Here is a 13,062-nt window from a genome sequence, read left to right on the forward strand (position 1 = left end):
CTAAGCAGCCATTGACTGTGAGCTGTTCTGATGGTGAATAAAAGAGACTGCAATAGAAATGCCAATAAATCCAAACATCAAATCCAGAACCCGTTATTAATAGTCACGGGACACCGGACACGTGACAATATATTCAATTAAGAAAGCCGTCTTCCGGGATGTGGCGCCATTAGACATTGTCTTAACCGACGTTTCGGAGAAAGGTATCTTCTCCATCTTCAGGGCAGAAAAAAAGAGAAAATCCGCAAACTAGAAACCAGCATAAACAGGTGCTGTCAGTCACATCCCAGAAGACGGCTTTCTTCATAGTCACTGCCGTGAAAACCTCAAATATTTCATATATTCAATTGTCTATCTAAATGTTAATAAATGCAATTCACAGGAGGTACCTCCAGCTATTTGAAAAAATCTGTGAACGTGAAAGTGTAGAGAAATGTTCGGAAAAGCTGTGTAGTGTCTGCAGAGAGGATGCATATCTTAAGGTCTTTGAAAAGAAATCAATAAATAAACGTCTGAAACCGATCTACTTTCTGGGAACACAAGACAGAATTTGAATGACAGCGCAACAGGAAAATACAAATTATGAGTCCTGCCGTAAACCTCGCGATCAGGATTTGAATCCGAGACTTCTAGAGAACAAAAGAGGGGCATTAATGATCTGCCTAATTTCTCAAAGAAAATTATCAAAATAAAACAATCTGATAAAAAAATACCAACGTACGGCGTTACAATGAATTAGAAAAAAAAATTGGTTCTGGCGGAACCTCACACGATGGTGATAATTGTGGAGTTGATGAAATCTCACGGGGAGATGATAATTTTGGAGTTGGTGAAACCTCACGAGATGGTGATTATTGTGGTGCTGGAGGAACCTCAAGTGATGATGACAGTTGTAGTGCTGGTGAAACCTCACGTGATGATGATAATTGTGGTGCTGGTGAAACATCACGCGATGACAATAATGATAAAGAAGGTGCCCGACAGAGAAATACTGCACTAAATTTTATCGTAGTTTACCTTGAAGCTCACAAGCAAACCTTGGAACGCCTGAAAATAGTCCACGATCTATTCCCCTCCTCTCACTTCCTCTTCACCTTATACACACACACCCACCGTCTTACGTACTACGATAATAAACAGCCTAGCAACTGACACAGCAAAACTGAAAGAACAATAAAAAGAAAGAATGGAAACGAAGTTACCAGTGAAGAGAATGGTTTACCTACCTACCCATCTATGGCTCTACAGCCCTTGAGAACCTTTGCCGCTTTTTTAGCTTCTAAATCCTATACACAGTCAGTAGGAATCTTTGGACGGGGATCAGCCCGTAGCAAGACCGATACCTATATACATAACAGCAAAAATACAGATTAACGCTCACAGACATAAGTACCTCGAGTGGGACTCGAACCCACGATCCCAGTATTCGAGAGAGCTAAGACAGTTCATGCCCTATACCACATGGCCACTGTTATCGGCGAAGAGAATGGTTTAGGGCATAAAAATATTCATGCATTTTTGCAGCAAGTTAAAGGCCCGTCCAGTATTGTATCTTCCACGGCACTTTCAGTTCTCATCACGAGATTTAAGGTTAGAGGCTAAACTGCAGTTTCGTGCATCGTGACGCAGCCCGATACGTCATCCGTCTGTCTGCATGCGCCGCCCGCTAACAGAATACAAGATTGTTCCCACAAGGCTGCGAGATAAGGGTTATTCAATGACGGGACATGTAGTATTGTTCTCTCCGTATCTTCACTGAAGGTTTTCGTGAGTTTCCTCAGTGCGCAGATGTTGAAGTGGATAAATGAGAGCCATCCATGACGTAGAACAAACAGCCTCAATGGGTTTTGATGTTTGCGCTGCTCCCTTTGTTTGAACCATGACATTGTGTCAACAGCAGCGAGCGGCTATGGCGATACTTGACATGGCACTGGGGTTTCTGCTTACTTCGAAAATGTAACCTTACGCGGTAGCGTAGTAGGTTGAAGCACTATGCTACAAGCCAGAAGGTCATGGGTTCGTTTCCCGATGAAGTCATTACATTTTTCAATTGACTTAATCCTTCCAGCCACATTACGACCTAAGGGTCGACTCAGCCTCTAACAGAAATGATTACCAGGAATCTTTCTGGGGGTAGAGGGCGATTGGCGCGTAAGGCTCATAACCTCACCTCCATCTGTGAGCCGAGTGTCTAGAAAATGTGCGAGCCTCGACATCTCACAACACTATGGGCATTCACGGCATGTTACAGTGATAGCTCTACCTTTTAAGCTTCCACATGAACGCTACATTTATGCATTAAAGCAATAAAATTGGATGCATTTCATAATATATAAACCTACAGCATTTCATGCGCGTACCGATGAAGGTCGAAATAAATGGTGAATTTGTCCTTGCATTTAATTTATTAAGCATTACGCTATGAAGATGCATGGGGGGACAGCAGGTACAGCTCCACCGTTCTTCACCTCAACACTGGATGGAGGTTAGTGGTCGGATTGACTCCCCCGCCACTTCATCTCCCGAGCGAGAGCCCCAGTAATCATTGAATGGGACACAACGCTAGTATGGAAGCTGTGGAGCAGAGATAAATCTCTTGCCTCTGTCAGTAATCGAACCCCGCATATATGAATGGAGTCAAAAAGTTCCCGGAATGGTGGTTTTGCACTGTAATGATAGGACATACAGCAACACATTCCTAATCACCTTCAAAGTAGGATCCTTGCACACACGAACACACACACACACACACACACACACACACTTGCTGTATTCATTCTGCCATTTTTGGAAGCACCAGTGGAAAGCTTCTTTTGGAATCTTCCAGATTTCGGCTGTCGCATTCGATTTGATGTCCTTCATGGTCGCAAAACGTGTCCCATTTAGGCCCATTTTCATAGTAGGGAACAACCAAAAGTTACTTGGAGTGAGATCCTGAGATATGGTGGCTGGTTGGTGATAGGAATGTTTTTCTCAGTGTCTCGGTGCATTATCGTAATGCAGAAACCAATGTCCCTGCCATTTGGCGCGCCGCTTCCTCTTAACTGCATCTCAGAACCTCTGTAAAGTTTGCATAGAGAAATGATCAGTGAGAGAGACCATCTTCTTGCTCCAACTCCGCGATGGTCGTTCTTCGATCAGATCGAATCGGTTGTCACATATTTTTAATAATTTCTTCGGTTCTGGATATCGAAGGCCTCCCGCTGCCCTGATCTTCCTCCAGCGTCTCCTGTCCATATTTAAACTGGAAAAACCAGTCGTAAACTGCGGATTTCTTTAGCGCAGTATCACCGTAAACTTGCTGCAGGGCTGATTGCGTCTCTGAAGATGATTTTCCCAATTTGCATATGAACTTGATGTTTACACACTGTTCGAACTGAAGCATTTCGCCGAATGACCAACACTCGTGTCTAACTCAAATGGAATAGGAATGAAACTGAACGCCGAAACCTGTCCAGATCTGTTTGACCTCAGAGCAGACATATTCAGCTCCCCATAACAACAATGCGTGCGGTATCTTATCTCTCATTCTTCGTCTGTAGGGGAATTTCGGGAACTTTTAGACTTTTTCTATACCTATAATAATTTATTAATTATCACTATTAACTCTTTAAAATATAGTAGTTATGGCTATGGCGCGGCCACACTTCACGGTTAATCAGACTGCTACAGCTACCGGCATATCATGACCTTGAGAAAAGCTATTCGATCTAACGTTATTGTAGGTATAATATTGTAACGTGTTTCGTTAACTCGGCGGCTGTCACAGTACAACTGACTGGTAGCTGCTGTGCAATTCACTTATATAGCTGCAGTGCTTGCCTGTTGCGTAATGAGTGCCACGTCACAGTAGGAAGTTGATTACTGGTACGTAGCGTTGCGCGTTACGTCACAGCGGAGGGGCGGGAGGGGAGCGCTGACTCACCCGCCGCGTCACTGCTGGAGGGGGGGAGTTCTCCTTTGCGCAACATGTCACAATATTGATCGTACAATATCATGACCTCCTTACATTAATTCTTGCCCTACCTAAAAGTTCCTAGTGGCATTGTCAGAAAATAAATATGCTATACAAAGGTTGATCGACGTGATGAAAGGAATCATATATTATATCCGCCAAAATGTAAAACGTCTGCACTGTAAGCAGGGCAACAAACGTGAACAATGTTCGGCCCAATATTTGAAAGAACAGCCAGCCTTATCATCTTGCTCTGTGTACACGTATTGCCCCGGCTTCCCAAACTTACTGCTTGCTTGAAGAGGCTGTGAAATTAACGGGATTCACTTTACGTTAAACTGAGATACTTCAAGAAGCCACGGAAACCTGTTTCCGGGAATGAGTAGAACCAAGGACTTCCCGAACACGAAGCAGGAAGTCTAGCCAAGTACGGTTTTAAAGACATGGCTCTTCTTGCGGACACATACACGCATAAAACGGCACAAAAAGCACATATTTCTGGTATATTAGGGAACAAGACATGATATTTCATAATAAATACCATCTAACACAGTTAAAACTAATGTGCTGTGTAGGCACTACTAAAAAGTCTTCCATTCTTCCCCACACCAGCAAAACGGGATCGAATCCCATTCCTGAAAGGAAAATTTCGGTTGCTATGTACACTCTGTGGTAAAGAAATTTCGACAGAATTATACCATCCATCAGTTACAAAAGGACATTCAGGAAAATCCACGTGATCATGATACTGTCCTAACCGGTCATTGGAATCTCCAACTATGTGAAACCTTTCATTCCTCAACAACATATTACAATACACAGGAAGAATTATCACGAGCTATAATCCACCCTAATAAAAAGTAAACAAAGGTAAAGCTATCCCTGTAACAGGCCGTGAAGACCCATAGGGCTGTGAGACGTTGAGGGTCCCATGTTATCTAGACAATCGGATCAAAGATGGTTGTAAGGTTGTCAGCCTTACGCGCCGGACGCACTTTACTCCCCAGGAAAATTATTTAATTAATTCCTGGTACTCACTTCTGTTAGAGGCTGAGTAGTCCCCAGGGCCATAGTGCAGCTGGAAGGATTAGGTCAATTGAAAAAAAATCCAATTACCTCATCGGGACTTGAGCCCGTGACCTTCCGGCTTGTAGCATAGTGCCTGAACCAATTACGCTTCCGCGTGCTCCCATAATCTACACTAATAATGAAGTAAAACACGAACTCATTTTCGAAACTGATATTTATAAAACTTCGGTCCGCGACTCGGATGCTGTTCAAGACAATTTATAATTATTATATAGATCAACATGTCCGCATGTCGCTTTAAATGAGCGAATATTATCTGCGTACACTGCAAGCGTTCAATTAGCCGGAGACAAAACATGTTTAAAGTTACTGCATTTTTATGGAACTTATGTATGTCGATCTTACAGCCGTTACATTTCATTTCTCGGAAAATTAACGCTCTCAAGCCCACATAACATGGAACAACGTTCTTTTCTGTCTGTGGGGGTGGTCTGGATTCAGACGCATTCCATTTAAATTTTTGTGTAAAATTTTGAGGAGCCGGGATAGCTCAGTCGGTATCGCGACTGGCTACGAGCTAGAGAATGGAGGAGCTGGAGTTCCAGTCCCGGTGGGGCAAGAATTTTCACTTCTCCATGTCGTCCAGACCGGCTCTCGGGGATCATCCAATGGTTACCGGGGGCTCTTTCCTCGGAGGTAAAGCGACCGGGGTGTGAAACTGACCACTCGCGTCCAACTAGTGCCGAGGTCAAGACAATATTAATCTATATATCAAATCCCCATATGCCTTCATGGCGTAGTGATTATATTATTTAAGCATAGAGATAACTTTACCTTTTTTTTACCTTACGTGTAAAAATTTGATTAACTTCAATAAGAACAATTTCGGCCTGTTTATAGCGTGAATATTTTTCATATTTCCTACTTCTTTTAACACAGAACTCGTCTCCGAGCAACCACTTTTACTGTCAGCTTTCTACTCGTGACCGAAAAGCGTGTCATTTGTTTCTCATTTATAAAACGCAACGAGTCCGTTAATTTGTACTCGTATTATAATGCACATTATAAATAATTACATAAATGTGTAAATGTTATAAGAGGGTTATAAGAAAATGATTGTTGCATGAAGAGGCGTAAGAATGACAAAACCAAAAAATTTGTATACCTACAGAATATAATAGTAGCATGAAGCTGGTTGGTTATTTAACGACGCTATCATTAAGAGGGAAAAATATCCCCGCGCTTAATCATGAAATTAAGCCCTATGTCATGAAGGCTTATGAGGGAGTGGTTGTATAGCTCCACCATTCTTGACCTCGGCATTAGATAGAGGTGAGTGGTCAGCTTTACGCCACGGCCACTTTACCCCCCGGAGATAGAGCCTGCGTTACCAATTAGATAGGAGGCTGGGTACGCACCAGAGCATCTCTGACGATATGGAGGGGAGGCAAATCTGTTTGGCCTGCCAGAAACTGAACCTCATTCCTCTGGCCTGTAGTCTAGTGCCAAACTGATTGCTGCAGCACCAAGATTATATAGTGTCAATGCTAGGATGAGTAATGAATGTTGATCAATTCCATCTATATATTCATCAACATACCTACCAATCTACCTACCTCCTTAAGTAACCCCCCACACCCACACCCACCCACACCTACATTTCTNTATCTATCTATCTATCTATCTATCTATCTATCTATCTATCTATCTATCTATCTATCTATCTATCTATCTATCTATCTATCTATCTATTCCTGTTGCTCCCACTTGGAGCACAGGGCATCCGTGAAACACATTGTTTTCCTTCAGTTTCTTAATTATAGAGAGTCGGTAGGACTCCTTGGACCGGGGATCAGCCCGATGCAAGACCGCTACTTACACAAGACAACATAAACACAGAATAAATGCAGACAATCATCCGTGCCTTGAGTGGGATTCGAACTCACAATCCCAATATTGGAGCTGGAGAAGACATTTCATTCATCAAACCGCGCGGCCACTGTGATCGGCGTGGATCAATTAGTGGAACGGTAATTGATGGGGAAAGCTAAAGTGGTGGGAGAAATCCTGTCCCAGATCCAATTTGTCTACTGTGTATCTCACATAGCCTGATGTGGGATCGAACCCGAGGCGCCATGGTGAGAAGCAGGAGAATAGTTGCATGAAGGGACAAAAGGACTTCGGAAACAATTATCTGTATACGTAGAATATCAGGACAATTGCTTGCAGAGAGAGAAGAGTTTTGTGTCAGCATCAGATTGTGTGACCGCTTCAGTCTCGGGGAAATTACCGCGGCGCTCGTTGGATGCTGGCTGCGCACGTCCTACAGACAGCCTGGGCGTATTCGTAACGAGAAACTCCTGTTCTTTTAATAATTAATAGACCATTCGACATAAAAATTATCAAGGGGGGGGACCCAGATCATGGGCTTCTTGATTATTACTTGGTGGACACCAGCGTTTAAGAGGAAGATAATGACTCCATCTTCAGTGTATAGTATTGAGTTCAAAATTAATTAAATGCGGAAATACGCGCCTATACATATATTTAACATTATATGATGAGACTTTTTAACTGAAAGTGTACAGTAGTTTTGACTGAAACTTCTGGTGATTAGCAACACTGTAAAGGTAAAATTCAAACGGCATTTTTGGTTGAGATTTGAGGTTCTGCTGAAGGTGAGCATGTAGATAACTGTCTTCTTAGTGTGTGATGTCATGCAGCTCTCTCAATAGCTTCCTCCGAAAAGTTAGCAACTAAAGACATCTCACGCTAGAAGACAATAAACGTAATTTTGGTTCAAATATTATGTTTCTGAACTTTACCCATCGTCCTGCTATTATCTAAAACACCGTCCTCTTTTTATTTAAAAACATTTCGGAAACTGTAATCTGTCTCCGTCTTCAGGTAAACCCTACTATGTTGGGCCCAATCAATATAGCTACTTCCTAGTTTTTTTTCCTTGGCACTACAGCCCCAGTGGGCCTAGGCCTACCTCCATGAAATTCTCCGTTCACTTCAGATTTTCTAGATCTTACTCATTCGGTAGGACTCCTTGGGCGGGTGATCAGCTCGTCGCAAGGCCTCTACCTGTACACAAACACAGAAAATCGCGCACAAACATTAATGCCCTGAGTGGGATTCGAACCCACGATCCCGGTTTCCGAGCGAACGAAGACAGTGCACGCCTTAGACCGCTCGGCTATCGTGACCGGCAGCTACTCCCTAGTACTCTCAGAATATTCTGATAATTCTCTGGTGCAATGCTTCATACATATGGAGTTCTTAATATTTCACTACCTTTCTTAGCTCTCGCAGATGGTTTGTGCTGTGCTTCGCTTGTATAGCGTATCTGGTGTCGGTACAAGTACCTGGCACTCACGTTTGCTGTATAAGTTATTAAAATTGGAATTCTCGAACAGTTTGACCAAACTTCTTGGGTCCTTTCTTTCTAAACGTAAATTCAGGGTCTAGGTTGAAGGCGAAATATCAACCCCAAGGGAAATGCAAGCAGGGGTGCCACAAGGTTCGGTTCTTTCCCCTACTCTTTTTAATTTGTATATAAATGCTGCCCCGCAAACACATGGGGTTCACCTGGCCCTCTTTGCGGACGACACCTGTCTCTATTGTTAGAAATCTGCAGCGCGGTCTCAGCTTAATGGAGACCTGGTGTGAGCGCTGGAATATAAAATTTAATGAAGATAAGACTCGGAGGGTCTACTTCTCTCGTAGTCGTCGACCGCCTGAGTCTTGTCTTACTCTTAATGGAAGAAATGTTCCATTTGTAAATAGTGCAAAATATCTAGGTGTAATCTTCGATAAGAGAGTGACAAGGAGTTTACACATAGAAATGATCGAAGCCAAGGCCTTCAGAACATTCATTAGAGTATATTCCATATTCAAAACTGAGCGATTGAGCGCTATCATTAAACTGACCCTCCATAAAGCTCTCATTAAATCTGTAATGACTTACACTAGTCCCGCCTGGGAGTTTGCGGCAGACACTCATCTAGTGAAATTGCAGCGCCTGCAAAACAAGGTTCTCCCCACCACTAACAATTTTCCAAGGTGCACACCGGTCCGCGATTAGCACATGGCTTTCAAAATCCCATATGTATATGATTATATAACAAAATTATGCAGGCAGCAAGCAGAAGTCATACAAAATCATGATAACGAAAATGTTCCCAATATTGGTCAAGGCGAAACCCGACATAGAGAGTATAAGAGGCTTAAACTTGGCGCCGTTCAAGTGACTAGACTGCCGTGGTAGCGAATACTACTAGAAATAGGGCATAATCTGCTGTACTGAGCCTGGACTGACAGAGGCCTTCTACTTCTATGTACTATAGAAGTAGAAGTTAAGGCTAAAATTAAATTGTAAATATATGTAAATACTGACAATGGACTGACTATGACTGACAAATGACAGACCAGACCTCTCGTCAGAGAGGGCGCCCCAAATGGACAGGACCGCTACTTCCACAAACAAGAAAACATCTGGTCATGAGCCCCAGCTGGGGCTCGACACCAAGACAGACAGACTGACTGACTGTCAGCTGCAAAATGACTTTGACTTTGGTACAGGTGACCGGAGACAGGGACTACTTCTATCGACTGGGCCAAACTGAGTAGGTTTTCCCTGAAGACTGAGATAGAATCCAGTCTCATAAAATTTGCGTTTTTAAATAAAAACAAAGCGATGTTTTAGATAAAAGCAGTAAGATGGATAATGCCCAGAAACATAATATTTGTACCAACGTACCATCGTCAAAAGTTCCTAGATCATAAGTTTGGTTGGTCTAAATATTTTCCCTTAGATCAGACCAAGTTAGAACTGTTGGTATATGGGAAAATGTGAGATACGACAATGTAAGGGAGATGAACATGAAGAACAATCTTACTTCTATCAAAACACGTGGAGTAACATCCCCGAGACAGCCCCACTTCAAGTGGGCAATCACTTGGTGGGGTGGTGGCACTGCTGTACAGAGTGATATGTCCCTTTCTTCTCGGTATCGCTGGGTGTATTGGTGTACAAGTTGTGGCTGTCTTCACATCTCTCTCAGCGTTAACAATAAATTGTTGTATAAGCAGGCGGGGTTGCAACAGGTAGGGGAACACGGGTACAGCAGGTAGAAGTTTGGGTTAGGTCTTAAAATCGTATGTTTCTTAGGGAAGTCATTGTTATACTGCTGCACGCGATTATGTGGGAGAACAGCGGTTCCTAATTTCAAACTGAACAGCCGCAACTTTAGCGATTAGATTTTCAGCTTCGTATTCTCGACTTCGTCTCCAGTCGCGGATATTGTAAATTGGTTTCCTCAGAGTTTCCTCTACCCATTTAAGCTAATACTAGAAAATTATAAATCCATCCCAATTTCCACAACAACAGTGGCAGGAAATAAAATTATATAAACTGTATAAAAGATTCAGCAAAAGCATTTCGCTAAGCTTACTCGAGACATAAAGATCTCAACTTACCAACCAGTGCATTTCCTGCAGTATAAAAGCGTCCGGCTAGCCAGCCTATCCCAACGCTGGAGATGGAAGCGTGGCGGGTCAAAGGTCACCACTGGGGTGCAGCACCTCTCCACTCCTCGCTCATCCTATTCTTTACCACCAACAGATCTGAAACAGACAAACAGAGAGACATGTACAAACTCATAGATAATAAATAGACAAAGAAGTGTAGCTCAAAGACGGTTGGTTTAAACCTTCAGAAACCGGCAATGATAGCAGGGATTTTGGTTCTAACTTCGGCGGTTGGCTGTCAGACCACGTACATAGCGCGCGATCAATCACAGGGAATGATGACGCAGGTGAATTCCATTCTTTCACAGATTGTAACCAATTCAGAAATAGGGAAATCTAGTGTTTATGGAAAACGCTACCTCAGTTAATAATCTCGGTATATGCAATGTTTCAGAGACCTCCAGTAATGCTTGTACCGACGGCATATTCCCAAGAAACGTATTTTAGTTCAGATTTCTGGATAATAATCTCTGGGGCGTGCTGTAGCGTAGTTGGTTGAAGCACTATTCTTCTGTTCGTCTGTCACTTATCTGCTGTTTTGTATGGATGTGAAATGAGGTTTCTCACACTAAGAGATCGTAGAGAACAGGGCGTCGATGAGCATATTTGGATTTACGGCTGAGGAAATGGGAAGAGGCTACAGAATTATGCACAATGAGGAACTTCGTATTTCACACTGTTCACTAAGATTCACGAGGGCGGTCAAACGAAGAAAGATTACATGAGTGGGACATGTAGAAATCAAGGGATAGAGTGGAAATTGATAAAAAATTTTGTCGGAACATTTAAAAGGAAGAAACTATTTGAGAGACATAGGCGTAGATGAAAATATTATTAAGGTGGATCATAAAGGAATTGATATGAGGCCGTGGATTGGATTCATTTGGCTCAGGACGGAAATCACTGACAGATTCTTGTGTAAATAGCAGTGAAGTTTAAGGTTCCATAAGTTGCTGTGAAATTCTTGACTACATTAACGATCATTACGTTCTCAAAAAGTGCCCTTCTACATGGAGTTAATCATTTAGACCTATAATAAAATTTGGTATGCTTTACTCTACTAGGCTCATACATAATTTGCCCTGTTAGTCTATTTTCTTTAATTAAAAATACAAATAGGCTTATGATATCTCTGTGTCTGAATCTCCCCCCCCCCCCCTATCAACTTCCGAATGCCTGAACCAGTTTTTATAAAATTTGGTATGTATATTGTGGCGACCGAGCCTATCTCAAAGGTGTACTTCATAAATCCCTCCCATCAGTCTGTCCGTCCGTCAAGACCCTTGAGGTTCATAAACATATTTTTTGTTTGCAAACTCTGCAAAGGCGTTCCCGAAGCAGAGAAGAATTATTGGAGAAGTTGTTTTCTGTGCAGTCCGCATACTATAAATATGTATACGATTAGTTCTTCTCAAATCTTGTCTTATAACGTAGTTTATTTTCGGCAATTACCCAGACATTTGTCCCATCTGTTATAAAGAAAAACAGATATCCGGATTTGATAGGCGGACCTTCAGGAACCGTAGTGACGGTGACCATCTCTGTATGCGTGACCGTGAAGGGGGTCGTTAGCTAATTCCATGTCCCAGTAGGGGGTTCACATTATTACACCCCCAGTATGCACCATCACGCTGTCATCTATCTATCAAATCAAACGGCGACTCCCTGCAGGGCTCCCTCCACTCAGCAAGGTGCAACCCGTAACACGTGCTGGCTGTCACCCCGTCTCAAAGTGTCATCCCAGATCAGACCTTCATTAACCAACTTTTGTTCCACATTTTCCTGAAGCAATGATCTACCACAGCCTTCCTCCATCTCCGCGTACGTCGCTTTCCCTTTTCGACACTTGTGGCGTAGAGACCCGTTGCTAAGCGGTGACACTGCAAACAACGACCACTGCTACGCAACGGTGCGGTAAACACGCCTATACAACAATAGAATAACTGTGTTTTCTATATGGCCAGTGCCGAGAAATCAAAAGCGAGACGAGGTTTAGAGCTTAGTCAGTTAATAGTCAGTTCCTTAAGAGAGGACTTGAGCCCGGAGGCAGAGGAAAATCTATTGTTGAAACCGTTACCAGGTAACGCCTGGTAAGAGACTAAGAACACTAGATTGTGTGCTCCAGTGAACTGTATAGTGTAGAAATAGCGATAGTGGTACAGTTGTTTGTAGTTACGACCTGCAAGTGGTCAATAAATCTATGCACCAATCCAGACGCAACCTATAGTCACCCGAACATATGACAGCATGAATTTTATTTGGATTAGTTCACTCAGTTGCTAAATTATAATAGCAGATCTGTCTTCTTTTTCATACAGTAAAATTCGTCTATAACGGAACGAGAATGAAAATAAAATTCTACCGGTTCTCACGGTCTCTTTGCTTGCAGATTTCTTATATATTTTTTCTTCTACCCTGAAGATGGAGGCGATACGTTCCTCCGAAACGTCGGTTAACACCACATATACACGGTGCTTTCTTCAAAATATTTCTGTGTCGGAAATTTATTTGGTCTCGAGAGTACAAAAAATTTATGCACGAGT

General features: G+C 42.6%; 1 long non-coding RNA gene across 1 annotated transcript in view; it reads right to left on the reverse strand.

Moving 5' to 3' along the window:
- Positions 1-10,607, reverse strand: part of LOC117282356 — a 171,155-nt gene extending 160,548 nt beyond the window's left edge. Inside the window, exon 1 of the long non-coding RNA XR_004513079.1 lies at positions 10,469-10,607. This is a non-coding gene — a long non-coding RNA (uncharacterized LOC117282356). The remainder of the gene's footprint in view (positions 1-10,468) is intronic.
- Between the last annotated feature and the right edge of the window lie 2,455 nt (positions 10,608-13,062).

The sequence above is a fragment of the Cryptotermes secundus genome, unplaced genomic scaffold, assembly GCF_002891405.2.
Source record: "Cryptotermes secundus unplaced genomic scaffold, Csec_1.0 scaffold971, whole genome shotgun sequence".
Classification (NCBI taxonomy): Eukaryota; Metazoa; Arthropoda; class Insecta; order Blattodea; family Kalotermitidae; genus Cryptotermes; species Cryptotermes secundus.